We start from the raw sequence: 10028 nt of genomic DNA, 5'->3' as shown, positions 1-10028 counted from the left end.
TCCGTGTCTGAGGGGATCTGGGGGTGTCCTATGGGAGCAGAGCAGGGCCAGTGAGGCTGCTGCAAGGAAAGAAGAGTGTCTCAGGGATGCGGACTGATGCAGTGGGAACAAAACTTGGGGAATCAACAGAGATGGTAATATAGGATTTTAAAGAAATTTTGCATTGACATGTTGAGTCATCTCCTCCTTTACCTCTCCATGAAAATTTCAGTAAAATGTGTGAGACTCGACAATGCTTTTGAATTTTTTAAAAAAGATTTTATTTATTTGATAGAGAGAGAGAGAGAGCACAAGCAGGGGGAGCAGCAGGCAGAGGGAGGAGGGAGAAGCAGGCTCCCAGTCGAGCTCCCAGGGAGCCCAATGTGAGGCTCGATCCCAGGACCCTAAGATCATGACCTGAGCTGAAGGCAGACGCTTAGCAAGTGAGCCACCCAGGTGCCCCTTGACAACGCTTTTGAGGTTGGGCTTCTCAAACTTCTTGGTCTGGTGAGCAGTGGGCCTCCTTTTCATCCACCTCAGTGTGCCCTCCGTCCTTTCCCAGAGAGCTCAGGTCTGAGCCCCTTCATCAAAGCTTGTGCCAGAACAGTGCCTCTCGTGCAGATGTCCCTGCCCCTCCTGTCTGCTAACTGGAGATAAAGAAGGGAACCAGGCCATTTAAGAAATGGGGTTACAGTCACGATGGTGTTGCTCCGGGGAGATGGGTTCTAACCCAGGGTACTCTCCATTGGTGGCAGAGGCAGACATCGGCCAGGGAGGCAGCAAGAAGAGAGTGGCGTGGAAATTGTTGCCTGGTGTCCTTCCCAGAAAGTGACTTATGCGGAATTTCTCTGCGGAATCAGCCCATTTACTTAGCTTGGCAAAGTAGACTGGGGCTGTGGCCATTTCTGGGGCAGCTGCAATCCGGCAGCTTTTTGTAATTATCCGTTAGTAATTATCTGCTAAGACTTTGGTAAACAGCAGCCTGTTTAGCCACCCTTGAAGGATTAAATCAGTACGTTTATTGCTCCATCCATTCACTATTAACCTCCTAAGAGGCTTTTCCACCCTGGGCTCAGGGTTTTCATCTGATGAACTCCAGTGAGAACATTCGAGTTGGAAGGCAGTGGGAGTGGGGTGGAGCTCACCAGGATGGCTGCTGGAGGGTCAGCCCGTTGACTCCCACTCCCCATCAGTGCCTCTGTGGTGGGCATCCTCTTGTGACTGGCATCCCCGACAATGCACATGCTCTTCAGGAAGGTAGAAGCTTCTCTTAGGGATTGTGGCTTAAGAAGCAAAGGGCCTGGCCTGGAAGGGCCTGGAGACTCCTAGAGAGAGACCTGGGCAGATGGGCAGGCTGGGCCTTTCCTGGGAGGGATGGGTGGATGTGGCTGGCACACTTTGGGGTCACGGTCTGTACGGTCAGGGTAGAGGACTTCATCTCTCTTGGAGTGTGCAGTGAGCTCAACTGACTGGATGAAGGTTAGATTAAGATGAAGAACACATTTTCAGTGAGGATCTGCCCTGACTTACCCATTGGACTAAGGTTGCCTTTTCCTTTCTGGACATTTCAGGGATAGCCCCAAGCCGTGACTATGAAGACAAACCCACTGCAGAATTGATGGCCCCCCAACTGATGGGTGAAGCCTCTGACCCATGGTTCTTGGCAGGGATGGAATATTCCTCCCAGGGGCAAGCTTGAGAAACCATAGTAGCTAGTCATGACACCTTTGGCTACAAGGTGTTTGCTGGCCATTGTCCTGCTGGCTGGCATCTGTCAGCCGATGAGATTTGGAGTGGATGATGATGGGAGTGTTCTGGGCTCTGAGCCACCCCAAGGGGAAGGGTGGGACCGTGTTCTTAGGGGGCAGAGGGTGCTACACAGCTGGGGCACAGGCCAGCTCCCAGGGCTTACTGTCAGGAGTGCTGTGTCTAGCTCTTGCCTCTGAGGGCTTCACGCATTGGCAGGCGTGAGGCACTGCGCTGGCACATGGTGGGCAGACAACAGGTGTCTGGGGGGCCCAGGCAGGGGTCGCCAAGGGTCTTACTCCTCAGTGCCTCCTGTGTGCTAGGTACTGTGCCGAGCAGAGATGCATGATGGTAAGGAAACCTAGACTCGGCCCTCGCTCTCATGCAGATGCTGGTCTGGAGCAGAGAACTGTAATAGCTCTTCAAATACGACCAGGTCCAGCAAGGCCTCCAGGGCAGTGCCTCACACAGCCAGGCCTCCGGGCTCAGGCTGCTGGATCTAATAGGAGATCGGATGTTCAGGCCTAATTCTCTAGCTTGTTCTTTAGACTCAGAAGCCATTATGCATGAGGAAAAATGAGAGGAAATGAGTGAATAGGATCGATGTAAATCCATTTTGGAAGAGGCCATTCTAATGGTTCATTTTGGAAATCCTTTTGGAGCTGGCTTTCCCCATCTTCTTTTCAACAATCAAGAAAGCCTTGGTGTCAGGCTTTGAGGAGATGTTTACAAAACCCCAAACTTGATCACAGGGCCTGTGAGCAGATTTTTAAAAAAAATATTTTATTAATTTATTCATGAGAGGCACAGAGAGAGAGAGGCAGAGACATAGGCAGAGGGAGAAGTAGACTCCATGCAGAAGCCCGATGCAGGACCTGACCTAAGGACCCCAGGATCACGACCCGAGCCAAAGGCAGACTCTCAACCACTGGGGCACCTGGGTGACTCAAAAAGCAGATTTTTAACATGTGAATTAATTTACATCAGAAACTTAATAGCCAGAACAACAGAACGGTCCCCATCTTAGAATGAATGACGTTCACTGCTAAGTTTAGAAAATAATGGAGATTGTATCAGAAGATTGGGGTTGGACAGTTGCTTAACCTTCAGAGTGAGGTTTTTCAAAACTGGTTTATATCAAAAGGACTGGCAAAGGTTTAAAACGAAAATGACGCTCCCCCCAGATGGACCAGTCATGACACCTCTGGAGGCTGAGGGCCTCAAGCCAGGTGTGCTGCTAGGGTGTCCCATGGGGGAACTGGAGGGTGTGTGGAAAGATGTCAATGCCATGAAGGAGCCACTGACAGAAACAAGACCAGGGCCTACTGCTTGCTGACTCTAGTGGGTCGCCTTTGGGGTCCCTTGGGTCTGCAGGCAGCTCTTCCCAGCACTTCCCAGCAGGCCTTCGGTTGAAACATGCTTGTCCGTCATGCTGTCAGACCCGTCTTAGACCTCTCACCTGTCCCCGTGAGGACCTGCCACTGGGTCAGAGCCTGTGCTGAGCTTTAGGGGAGTGTTGGCAGCCAAGCTTACAACGGACCCAGCAGCAGGGAGAGAGGCTGGTGGGAATCAGTGCATTGAATCTGTGGATGAAGAGCCGGGTGGAGCCGTCTACTCCCCTGAGCTGGGATGGCAGCCCAGAGCTATCTCCTGCAAGGGCTGAGGGATTTTTCCAGGTGTCCAATGTGAGGGTCTCCACAGGACAGGGCTCAAGGGAGGGCTCTGGGCAGGCGCTTACCCCATGGCCTGTGTGTAAAAGGCCCCACTGGTAACTGTAGGAAAGAGCCGAGGAAGCAGAGGACAGTAGAGGCCTGCAGAAAGCTGTGTAGGGGCCCACGGATGGAGACAGTCCTGCCGTGGGTGTGGTGGGTGAGGGGAGCAGGCTGAGGGATAAACCAAGCTTCATGGAGGAGGTAACATCTGAATCGGGCTTTGGAGGTTGAATAGGAGCTCCTGGTGGGAGAAAAGCATGACAAGGAGAGAGAAGACCACAAAGGCATAGGGCCCAAAGGGGCCAGTCAGGTTCAGGGATGCTATAGAGTGCGACACGCGTGGGCTGTGGGTTCAGTGCCCTCCTCAGTGGGGCTCCAGCGCTGCGCTCTCATCCTATGGCCACTTACCTAGTTGGTATGGTGGTTGACCTACGATGGCGCCCAGAGAATCTTGCATCTGGTTATTTTTGCCTTCCACGCTGAGCAGGGCTGACCTGCAGGGCCAGGAGAATACTGCTGAAGCAATGCTCTGTGGCTTCTGAGGCCGGGCCATAAATGCCTTCTGCAGCTTCTGCTTGGTCTCCTGGGTTTGTACACCACTGGCGAGCCGGCCGCCATACTGTGAGGACACTCAGGCACATCTGAGTGTGGAGGCCTGTGTGTGTGTGGGGGGCGGACGGGGACTGATGGCCCCATTAGCAGCCAGTGCCAACTTGCTGGCCGCATGGGCTGCCCATGTGGAAGCGGGTCCTCCAGTCCCTGTCAGGCCTTCAGGGGACAGGGTCCTCACTGCCATCCACCTGCAGTCCCCTGAGAAAACCCAAGACACAACTGCGTAGCCATGCTGCTCCTGTGTTCCTGACCGTAGAAACTGTGAGAAACAGGAAGCGATGATTGCTATTTTGAGCCACTAAGCTTCAAGATAATTTGTTAGGCAACAGAAGATACTAATACAGTTGATTACTGTGGTTCTTCTGAGCTTCTAAGACGGCTGCCCGTGATCCCAGCCATCATGTCCTCATGTGATGCCCTCCCCTTGACTGTGGACCAGACACAGTGACTTTCTTCTTCTGAAAGAACAAGGTGCATCTGATGGGGTGTCACTTTGAGCTTACATTTCCTTTTAAAAGACTCTGGCTTCCCTTATGCTCACCTCTCTTGCTCTCTACCGGCTCTGAGGCAGGCCAGCCGCCACGTGGCGAGCTGCCCTATGGGGAGGCCCACGTAGCCAAGAACTGAGGGACATCTCCAACCAACAGCCAGTGAGGAGCCCAGATAAGAGTCCAGCAACTTGTGAGGAGCAGACTCTCGCCAGCCACCATGTGGGTGAGTTGAACCTTGAAATGGCTGCAGCCCTGGCAGACGCCTTGGTTCCAGACTTGTGAGCAACCTCGAGCCTGACCACTCAGGTAGCTGCCCCCAAAGTCCTGCTGCACAGAAACTGTGAGGTAGTTAATGTTTGGAGCTATTGAGTATGGGGGTCATTTGTTACGAAGCAGTGAGTAACTGACACCATCCTGATTAATGGCGTCGACCTCCCATATCCTGTGCCCAGGGGAGCCATGTGGCTGTGGTCTACACTTGGGTCTCAGCCTGCCACCCTAACCTTGGTCAGAGAATAGGAGGGGGTGCAACTTAATGCCTGCCACTCTCTGCAACACCAAGTCAGCCTCCATCAGACCAGAGGAGGTGAATAAGCATGTGGGTAAGACACGGCTTCAAGGCCAGGCTCTGCTGCCTTGTAGCCATGTGGCTTTTAACAGAGATACAAGAACTCCCAGTTCCCAAGGAGCCCTCCTAGCAAAGAGGGGAGCCATGGAGTGATCAGACTGGCCAGGCAGCACCAGCCAGAGAGCCGATGTGCCGACTGAGCAAGAGGACCTTGGGTGGTGGCACATGGCTGGTGTTTGATGCAAGCTTGACCCTGTAGCTATCGAGATTCTCAGCCTCATTGTCTCCATGGTAGCCACTGTTTTCACGACATCCACCCGGCACCTCTGGGTGCCCAGACCTGGGAGGACCTCGAGAGGATGCCCACACTTCAGGGATGGGAGGCCTCAGTTGTACAATCCCCCCTGTTTTGCTGGGGGCTTCCTGGAGGAATGTTCCCCGGATCTAGTCATCCCCTGGTCCAGTGAGTCTGAGCCCAAGCTCTGCATGGCGTCCTGCCTGGAATTGCAATGGTTTGCTCAACTTTCTGGAAGTCTCCTGCTCCCCTCCTGCATGCTGAGGGTCCTGGTTTTCTTGGGTGTTTATTTCTTGCTCTATGAAGCGATGATTTAATTCTTGCCTGGGATATCATTCAGCCCAAGTTCGTGCTGAAGTGAAACATATTTCAGCACCCACCAATTTCCATATAGATAAAAAAAGAAAAAAAAAACAAGAAAGAAGGGAAACAACCTCCACCAGCATCTTCACAAACTATGCATTTGAAACCTGTTTCTCGAAGATGGATTGCTCCATCAGGCTGCTAAGAGGTTTTTCTTGACTTGTCAACAGTTTTATACCCCCACAAACATTCGTGGCTATAAATTATTCATTGCCCAGTTAGTGGTTAAAAAAAAAAAAACGGATGCCTGGGGCCGAGGTACATTCTTAATTCTCCCTCTGCTTTTCAGATCCAAGTTGTTTTTTTCCTTCCTGCTGCTGGAAAAGTAGAAATAACTGCAAGTCTCTGGACTTGGAGGTTCATGGCTACAGCCTAACGAGAGGGTCCTGCTGAGCCCAGTGTGAGCTCGGAGGGGAGGCCGGGGGTGGTCATCTGCAGGACACTGCGGTTATCAACATGCGGAGGTGGAAATAGGTGTGTTGGGGGCTTTCTTCTTCTTTTTTTTTTTTTTTTCTGTTGGCAGGAACTCCAGTGTTTTCAAAAAAGCAGAGAGGAGATTTGATTCTCTTCTAGGCCCAGCCATTTCAGAGGCCGTGGCTCGAAAGGATCTGAGACTTCCTCTGCTCACAGGATTTTACCTTCCCTGGACCCCTCCCAGGGCGGAGGTCCTGCCAGGAGATAGCACGTCCCTTGTCTTTCTCCCTCATGTTCAGCACACCCTTGGACCTCCTCCCACCCCAACAGGCCTCCTTCTCCAGCGGGGATTGTCAAGTCTATCCCCAGTGGGATGGATAGAGGTGGTGGAGCGGAGCTAGGCTTCAGAGCTTGGGGCATTGGCCATGACAAAGCTGCCCAAACTGGGGTGGCTTAAGGCAACAGAAATCCCTTCTCTTACAGTCATGGAGGTGAGGAGTCAGAAATGAAGGTGTCAGCAGGGCCGTGCTCCCTCTGAGCACGAGTAGAACCTTCCTTGCCGCTCCCTAGCTCCTGGTGATGGAGTTTCTACTTCATTGGCATGTGGCAAAAACTCTATTTCCAAGTAAGGCCACATTCACAGAGAGTTGGGATTTCAACATGTCTTTCTGAGGGATGTAACTCAGCCCACGACAGGGTCCGTGGAGGGGGGAGCCTCTAGTGATCAGCCCAGAGCAGAGATCAGAAGCGTCAGAAGGCCAAAGAGTGAGCATCCTACTGAGCGCTCCCCTGGCCTGACCACACTGTTCCAGACCCAATCGAGTGTCTGTTGCCCCAGGCCTGAGGACAGTGCCAAAGGCCCCTTCTCCGACCCTGCCTGTGGAGGTGCCAGGCTCTGGTGTGGGCCTGAAAACCTGTCCTTTCAAACATGGGCCTAGAGAGAAAATAGGATTGACAGTAGGACTGACCCACCTTGAATAGGAACTGATGCCCCTGGAGAGGAGATGCCTTGGCTCTTGTTCAGGGGTCTGGTTTGAGAGCACAGTGTCCACCTGCCACCAGTAGCAGGACATGTGGCCTCTTGCGTGTTCTCCTGCTCCACCTCGACCCCCAGTTCCCTTCCCCTTCCTCATGTTCTTCCCAGATGCCTGGGGCTTGGCCAGATGGCACCTCTGGGTGGGCTCTTGGGAAGGCTCTGGGTCTCCTGCTCTGTCTGGAAAGAACTGGCTGGTGGCAGCTCAACACTCTCATGCCTGCGCCTTGCTGAGTGAGGCGTGTCACGCGGCAAGTGACAATGGGGCTGGACACGGGGCTGTTTTCCCCCAGCCGTATTCCCTAATGTGGGGAAGAGGATTAATCATTTTCATTTCCAAATATGTTCTATGGGGATCCCTGGGTGGCGCAGTGGTTTAGCGCCTGCCTTTGGCCCAGGGCGCGATCTCAGAGACCCGGGATCGAATCCCACGTCGGGCTCCCGGTGCATGGAGCCTGCTTCTCCCTCTGCCTGTGTCTCTGCCTCTCTCTCTCTCTCTCACTGTGTGCCTATCATAAATAAAATAAAATAAAAATTAAAAAATAAATAAATAAATAAAATGTTAATTTAAAAAAAAAAAAAAAACAAAAAAAAAAAAACAAATATGTTCTATGTGGAATGCTGAGGAAGAGAAGTGGCCGAGAGTTTTGGCTTTCAGAGAAGATTTCCAGATGCTGCGTTTGTAAACACCAGTGGACACTAGGTTTTGTCAAGGCCACCTAGCGCCCAGTTTCTGTCACCTTTCACCAGCCCAGCTCTGGGGACAGCAGACCAGAGACCAAAGGCCCAATGGTCCCCATGCATCTCATTGGACGTGGTTGTTACCTTGTGGGTTACTCACCTCTGCTTTGATTTAAGTTTGAGTCAGACTAAGCAGACTTTACCTGGAAGCGCTGAGCTCCTGAGACCAGGCCACCCCTAAGTGTGGCAGTGAGGCCATCTGGAGCCAGGCAGCTCGGTGGGAGCCCTTGGCCTGACAGTTGAGGAAGACGGGCTATCCGCCAAGCACTCCACATACAATATTTTACGTACTCCTTACAATAGCACTCCTTACAACGGCACAGGTGAGGTGACCTTGGCTCCAAGAGACTAAGTGGTCTACCTAGGTCACCCGGCGAGTTAGCAGCAGAGCCTCACAAACCCAAAGTTCCTGAATGGAAGGGCTTAACCAGGCAGATAGCTTCCCCTCTGATCATAGACCGGTGGCTGGTGGCTGAGCCCAAATGATCTTTGGGAAAATGAGGTTCCTTTCCAGGGTTGAGGATCTGAGCAGAAACCTTTGGATCGGAGTGCTGTCTCCTCCCTGGCTGTGTGGGGAGCTGCGTGCACAGTGCACCTAGGTGTAGGCCTTATTGACAGAGGAACCACAGACCCCAGGATGGGCAGCCCACCTTTGGGGCACCTGCTGGGAAATTACTCAGAGAAAGAATCCATAGCAGGGAATTGAGGGAACGCACTCTCCTGGGGAGCATCCGGTGAACATTCTCTTTTCATTCAAAGGCCAAAGAATCAAATAAAAGGAGGTCTTCTGAAATGAGGGTTTTTCAGGCAGTACGTGGGAGCATTTTGCAGAAATCCAGACTGTTGTAAAGAGACACAAGAGTAGCAAGATGTCCAAAAAAAAAAAAAGTATATTAATTAATTCCATCATCTTTTCTACCATCCGGGTCACTTAGTTTCATTTTTATTGTATTATGTTTCTTAAGATGGGATTCTTGAAGTAATATGGAAATGACTATGTAGGTCATTTACTTTCTGTATCTTTTTAAATTTTATTTTATTAAAAAGTGTTTTAAATTCACGTATAATGAAGATACACTGTTATACTGGTTTCAGGTGTATAATATGATGATTTGACAATTCTGTACATTTCTCGGCACTCATCGCACTAAGTGTACTCTCTATCTTTTTCTCTATTGATAATTTTGTTGAGATGTGCAATTCACCTATCATGTAGTACATTTGTCCGAAGTGTACAACTCACTGGTTTTTAGTGTATTCACCAAGTTGCGCATCCACCACAGTGTTCAATTTGGGAACATTATCCTCCAAAAGAGTACAGCGTGGGCAGAGCCCCACCACCCCGGGAGGGCAGTGGTCTCAGCAGGGCCCTCTTTGTCTGGTCCTGATCATTTTGTTAAGTTGTCTGCTACATTTGGTAATGGACCCAGCCCGTTTCCACTAATCGCTGATTGCTCAATTGTTTTCAAAAATGCCCTGGTGCATAAATTGTTCCCCAGTCTGACCCAATTACGTTCAGGCGCCTTTTGAGTTTGTTTGGAGCCCAGGAGGATTCATCTCGACTGTCTCCTTCCCTTGGTTCTCTCTGGTGAACTGGCTAGCTTTTGGTTTAGGGGATTGCTCTTAATTAAGAGGAGCTGTTGTTTTCATGAGTGCCCTTGGGCTTAAACTTCCCCACATTCTGTTTTTCGTACAGTCGTTTCCTTCTTTCAGGGGTGCTTGGGAGCTTTTTCTCACACACTGCCTTCTCCCCTGGGCACAGTCCCTGAGCTCTAGCCCAGCTCTGGGGACAGCTCTGGGCGCTTCCCATCTTCTCAGCTTGCCTCTCCCATGGAAACTGCCTTAGGAGCCAGCTGGCAGGAGGGGAGCTGGGGCCTGCCCCTCCTGGGGGTGGCTGGGAGGTAGCCCCACCTCTCCACCACACTCACCAGAAATTTATTCAAAAAGAATAAATTTATTTATTTTAAAGATTTTATTTATTTATTCATGAAGAGACACAGAGAGAAGCATAGGCAGAGGGAGAAGCAGGCTCCCTGTGCACACAGGCACCCTGAATTTAGCTTTTTAAACTTGG

The 10028-nt window shown here is 51.3% G+C and overlaps 1 long non-coding RNA gene across 2 annotated transcripts; it reads right to left on the bottom strand.

Moving 5' to 3' along the window:
- Positions 1-325: 325 nt before the first annotated feature.
- On the bottom strand, positions 326-7107 carry LOC111093045. Of its 2 annotated transcripts, XR_005380734.1 has the most exons (4): positions 4591-7107; positions 3846-4507; positions 3464-3678; positions 326-2480 (listed from the first exon to the last, which is right to left on the bottom strand). It is a non-coding gene; the product is annotated as an uncharacterized LOC111093045 (long non-coding RNA). The 2 variants fall into 2 exon arrangements; XR_005380733.1 differs by having other exon boundaries at positions 3846-7100.
- Between the last annotated feature and the right edge of the window lie 2921 nt (positions 7108-10028).

The sequence above is a fragment of the Canis lupus genome, chromosome 28, assembly GCF_011100685.1.
Source record: "Canis lupus familiaris isolate Mischka breed German Shepherd chromosome 28, alternate assembly UU_Cfam_GSD_1.0, whole genome shotgun sequence".
Taxonomy (NCBI): Eukaryota; Metazoa; Chordata; class Mammalia; order Carnivora; family Canidae; genus Canis; species Canis lupus.
The sequence above is the reverse complement of the archived record's forward strand: the minus strand, read 5'-3'. Positions and strand labels throughout refer to the sequence as shown.